We start from the raw sequence: 6,362 nt of genomic DNA on the forward strand, positions 1-6,362 counted from the left end.
ATTTTATCCTAGATTGATCACTTTGACAACATTACCAATTATCATACCTAGTTAGATGACAAGAAAGCTCTAGAAGTTCTCACCCTTTTAGAATGTATCACAATGACTTGGTAATTTGAACAATTACTTGTGACAACATCCAATTGCCATCTCATTAAGGTGAAACTCATCAAAAACTATACTCTAGTATAGTATAGCTTGGAAATCTCTCCTATAACTTGATAATGTGAAGCAAAAGCCACATAAACTAGTTAGCCATTTCACCATTAGGTTCAACCAGTTAGTGCTATGAGCTAATCTTGCTTATATGCTTGAAGAAATGAAGCGAGTCTTCATAGTAAAGTCCAATCCATGACATTTTTCGTAGAGTTGGACTAGCGCCACACGACATCCCATGATACCATCCAAATCTCCCATCAAATAGAAGCCAACATACACTTCAAACAAACACTGCTAGTGCTATGAGCTAATCTTGCTTATATGCTTGAAGAAATGAAGCGAGTCTTCATAGTCAAGTCCACTCCATGACATTTTTCATAGAGTTGGACCAACCCCACACGACATCCCATGATACCATCCAAATCTCTCATCAAATAGAAGCCAACATACACTTCAAAGAAACACTGCTAGTCCCTTGTTAAACACCAAAAATTTAGTTCAACTTACCTTCCTGAATGGAGATTGGTATTTAGAACCACCACAACAGAAACAAGGCATAGATGCGCATGTTAGATGCGCAAAGTCGGGTGCATCTATCATTGCATCTATATGCACGTGTAAAAGAGCGTGTAAATAGACACGAATTTTGCGTCTATATATCCACGTAAATAGACGCAAATATAGACGCGTTTTTAGACATGCAATTATTTAACCACCTGAAATTGGACTTATTATAATAATAATAACTAAGTTAATGATTATTTTTTCATTGTTCTCTAATGACTGGCAGTTCCTCCAATTGACAAGCCTGATATAAGTAATTAGTGGCAAGTGACACAAACCTTATTATGCAATTACTAGCAAGCATTGCATGTATCTCGTAATTTCTCTACTTGAAGATGATAAAAAATACTTCCTTTTTATTATGAAAAATTCAATTTAGCTTTAAACTTGACTATTGATTCTTGAGTATGCACGTGTGCGCATGATATTTTCCATAGAATTAAGAATACACATTGAATCATTAAGCAAATTAAGTATGTTACAGTGAATGATCCATCTCATCTTCAATGAGATCAGTCCTTGCTAAACTATCTACTTCTAGGTCTATGTTACCAAGAGGTAATGAAACAAATAAGTCTATCCCACTATCAGATGTGTTGCTATATTACTCAATAACTTCATCAATATCATCAACCACATTATTGTCCTCTTCTGTGTTTCCTTGAACATCCTCGCAAGGTTCATCTTGTACTATATCACGCATATCATCCATTATGGTGTCATCATGTACATCATCATTAATTGTTGGATTGTTATCTGCTATCTCTATGTCAGTATAAATTAATTTCCTCCTCTTTTTCCATTCTCTCCATTTCCTCATGTAACCAATCTATATCAATTTTTATTCTTGCCCTTGCTTCATTATATAGAGGTCACCCATTTGCTCATTACATCACTATTGAGCACACAAAAACTATTTAACTTACGAAGTTCTTCTTTTGTTAGCACTTTACTCATTCCTTTTCCTTGAGGTATTATAGAGGTCATCCTCAAGTCTTCATCATCTTTCCATAGTCGTGGTTGAGAGGGGTCCACTTTAGCAAGATATTCAGAGATATAAACAAGGGATGATTACACTAACCAACCCTCAGCCATACTTCCCTCAGGTCGTGCTTTTTGCCTCACAAAATCTTTCAAGGTTTTCATGAAGCGCTCAAGAAAAAACATCCACCTTGCATGAACTACCCCACAAAGTGCGATCTCATCAATCAAATGTACGAGTAAATGTAATCGAGTAGTCAAAATGGATTGAGGAAAAATTTCCTCCACCACCTCAACAGATAATACTCGAGCATCTTACAATGTGTTTGGATCAATTTCCTTCGAGCTCACATATCTGTCAAGATGTATTTGACAATTGTTTGTTTTTGTGTAGAAATTCAAAGATATATAATGAAAAAATACAATGTATACACACCTCACAAGCTCTCCCATCTTGTAAATGATATCACGTACATCTTTGGATACACAATGGGATATGCTAGTAGGAAGTATGAACTAAATGTAAACAATATTCATAGATCAAATGATCAGTTGAGGAAAACGTCATCATACCCCAAATTTTACACATAGTTACTTCACTAATTACTATATTCATGGTTAGAGATACCCTTACTTGAATCATTTTGTACCAGTCATAGGACTTCGAACCAGATAGTTGCTCCACACCTCTTTTCTTTTTCTTTATGAAGGATCCCTTGAGACATCTCATACATCCTGTGGGTGTTCGAAAGCTACATATTTGTTCCTTCACTATTTTTTCCTCGTTCTTTGACAACATCCAAAGGTGCATGGGGTAGCTCAATCTTTCCTCTGGGTCCAATGCATGGCCAGGCTTGTCTCATGCAACCAATGTTATGTAAATCCTCCCTTACATTGACTGAATCACAAGCCCCTATCGAGTGATCCCATAATGTAGATACAACATTTTTGAATATGTGCATGGGGTCCAACAGGTGATTGGATCTTGAGTTCAGTCCAATACGAAAGAAGAAAAAATATAGAGAACCTAACAAACAAACAATATATTATGTAAACAATTCATATTCATGCTAAATACTTTAAAGTCAATCGAGAGAAATGCACTTGTTACCGACTCATGCTGAGTGGAGGGTGGCTGTCGGCATTAATCCATCTCTCCTTCCAATCTCGAATGGTTAGAGATTGTGGAGTGATTCCATTAGTAGGGAGAACATATTTGGGATGGTCAATAGGAAGAAATCAATTATGATTGTTGTAGATAACCTTCTTTAAACGTGCCGGCCTAGAGGAAACTAGAGAGGGACCGCAAATAGGACATGCATGATATCCTAATGTGGTTAAACAAGTGAATTAATAAAATGCAATTGATTCAAGTCTTGAATTTCAAATATAGAGTTATATACATGTACTTGAACACTCTCCGTATCCTAGAAAGTCATGCATGGTCCACAACAACATGGTCTTCAATGTGAAATCTCTAGAGGATGCAGATGTGCTTGTATCTTGCACCTCAATACCTTCCCATAACATTTCTAACTCTTCAATCAAAGGCTCTAAGTAAATGTCCATGTTTTTTACCTTGTGCTTTTCAGGAATCAGAAGGGACAACATTACATGTCCCTTTTTAATCGCCATGGATGGAGGAATATTATAGTTCACCAATACCACTGGCAATACACTGTATGATGTGCTTTTGATGCCAAATGGATTGATTCCATCCATACCTAAACCAAATCTCAAATTTCTTGGCTCTTCTTTGAAAACGGGCCACAAATTATCAATATGTTGCCATGCTGGTGTGTCTGCAGGGATCCTCCATTTTCCATCGCTTGAACAATGACTAGCATGCCATGACATGAGCTTTCCAATAGACTTACACTTGAACATAAGTTGAATACGTGGAACAATCGAAAAATGTCACAAAACCTTACGAGGCACATCCATTGACTTCATCTCCACTTCGTATCTTGATTCGCCACAAACAGGACACTCTCATGCGAACTCATGAATCCCATGAAATAAGACACAATCATTGACACATGCATGGATCTTGACATAATCGAGGCCCCCCAGAGATGTCAAGTAATGTCTTGCTTGCTCTCTCTTAGTTGGCAATTTGTTTCCTTTTGTAAGCATTTGTGATAATAACCTACATATATTTTTAAAAGTGAGTTAAAAAACCACCAACATATATTTGTGTCTGATTTCAAAATAGAACAATTAATATTATGATTCATAAGCCAAACTGAATTAATACCTACTTCAATAACGCATTCAAACTGACATTACTCCATCCATAAATTGTTTGCAAGTTAAGTATCTCGAGGGATGCACAAAGAACGGAGTACGTACAACCTTCATACAATGGAGTAGATGATGCTACGTATAGTGGGTCATCTGGCTTCATAGAGTGACCTTCCCCCTGAACCAGTTGCGAAAATAGATGGTGTACCATGTTGTCCAAAATCTCATCCTCTACAACTTGATGGGGTATTCAATGAGGGCTACTATCATGGTCGTCAGTCTCCACTTTTCTTGAAGACTCTACCTCCTCGCGTCAACGTTTTGCAGCCTCTCGATGCCCGGGAGGGAGCATCTAAGGATGTGGCACCGCATCTTGCTCAATCACAAAAGGGATTTTCATGTACGTTGATATATATTGAGTAAAATAGACTAGCAATCTTCGTGTTTAAAAAAAAAAATGAATACCCTGATGATTTTTCTTGGTCCCATTCTCCATACATGCTTAGGTGTGACATTGCAACTTGACGTGCTCGAAAAATACACCATCGACAACAATCACACATGCATTTAATTTTTCATCGTAGCCATGCATCTCGATTATGAAGACGTAATGTTTCATCCTCACTTGAGGATGTGCTCATTGACTCATCAGCATGCACTGCACTAGGTGATGACGATAACATGATTAAACCTAATTCATGACAACATCAAATTTGTTATTCATATGTTTACATAAAAACTTCAAGCTAATGTATTAATTATTCTAAGATCTTAATTTTAAATACACAAAACTTATCATAAATACATAAAAACTTATTATAAGAACTTACTATCAAAACTTATCTTAAAAACAAAAACTCATTGATAAAAGCTAAATGTGCGTCTATATCTACGTTGACCTACGTGTCTAAAACTGCGTCTATTTACGCGTCTAACTTCGCATCTATAAGCGTGTTTACGTAAACTTAGGCGCGCATATACATGCGAAAATAGACACAAAAGTCAAAATTCAAAAGATACTTGAATCATTTATTTTCAAACTGCGCCTTTCCTTTCTTGCGTTTTTTACGCGTTCTGAAGCTCGAGTTTAGCCGACATGCAGTCTACCTCCACTAATCTCTTCATGCCTCACCTCCTCATGACTCACCTCTTCTTTCACTTCAAAGAGACAAGAGGGGAAAAAAGAAAGCCAAGGAGAGGAAGAAAGAGAGAACAAGAGGAAAAAGAAGCAAAGGGAGGAGACAACAAGCAACAAGAAAGCATCGAGGGAGAGTAACTCACCAAGGAGAGGAAGAAGGAGAAGGAAGAAGCGCTGTTATAGATTTCGTGTAAGGGCTGCTGAACACGGAGTTCAAGTTGCAACAAGGAAAGAGACTAACAAGAAGAAATTGAATTTTTGATGCCAAAGTTCACTATATTCCTTGTCAAGTGAGTTACATGAGATCCATGTTCAGAAAAAGCTGTAGTAACTCATATCCAGCTTTACATTCAGATGTTCAAGTTCAGTTTTGCCATTGGCACATAGACTTGTTAAATTCCGCTGGGTAATAATTCCTGTGAACAAATTTTCAGGATTCCATACAAAGTCAAAACAAAGGAGTTCTGTAGTAGGCAGCAACCCCTATGTACATAAAACAATGGAGTTCTGTGGGCAGCAAAAGATGTGGGCCCAGCCAAGCACAAATGAGGAACAATCTGTCAGCCAAGCACAAATGAGGAACAATCTGTTTGTATCGTGCAAGAGCCTGTTCAAACCCTTGACAAGGTTGCTAGTCTGGGTAAAAATTGAAAATGTTGCGATCATGTATTGTCACATCTCCAAAGCCAAAGCAAGGTATTAAATTGTCATCATCAAAAGGTGAGAGTGTTCTGCCAATAATAGATATCGCCTGCTCATAAGGATTCTGAATATTGGGAACCATAGCATGTAGGCTTCTTCCATTGAAAGACTTTTTTCCCGTCCATTCATTGCTTTTGGCAAAATCAACACCTACAATCAGATTTGATGATTCAAGGCCAGTTGCTCTCAGAGCATGTGTCACCTGTTCAAGACTGTTGTACTCATCATCAATGCGTGAAAACTGCCTATTAAAGCTTTTGTAACTTGTGGAGAGTCTCAATGAGTCCATTCCTGGGATGAAAATGAAACTGAGCGAGAAATTCTGGAGCCCATCAAAAATCTGTTATCCAATTCTCATCGTGTTATATATTGCCAATCGCATCTGAGAGCACCATAAGAGAAGCTTTATGGCAGGAATCTGGAGGTATCCAGATGCAGAAAAGGAGCTTGATGGAGGCGAAAGCGGCCTGGAAGGTTTGCGAAGACGACTGTGTATGCAGGAAAAGGAGAATCTGCAGGGACTCTTGAGATTGATAAAATGATTAACCCCCTCTCTCTCATCCATGACGACACG

At 37.8% G+C, this 6,362-nt stretch overlaps 1 pseudogene; it reads right to left on the bottom strand.

Annotated features, from left to right (window-relative positions):
- Positions 1 to 5,717: 5,717 nt before the first annotated feature.
- Positions 5,718 to 6,077, bottom strand: LOC148030903 (E3 ubiquitin-protein ligase RGLG3 pseudogene; annotated as a pseudogene).
- Between the last annotated feature and the right edge of the window lie 285 nt (positions 6,078 to 6,362).

The sequence above is a fragment of the Lygodium microphyllum genome, chromosome 9, assembly GCF_053477565.2.
Source record: "Lygodium microphyllum isolate KBCC chromosome 9, Lygodium_microphyllum_v1.1.10, whole genome shotgun sequence".
Lineage (NCBI taxonomy): Eukaryota > Viridiplantae > Streptophyta > Polypodiopsida > Schizaeales > Lygodiaceae > Lygodium > Lygodium microphyllum.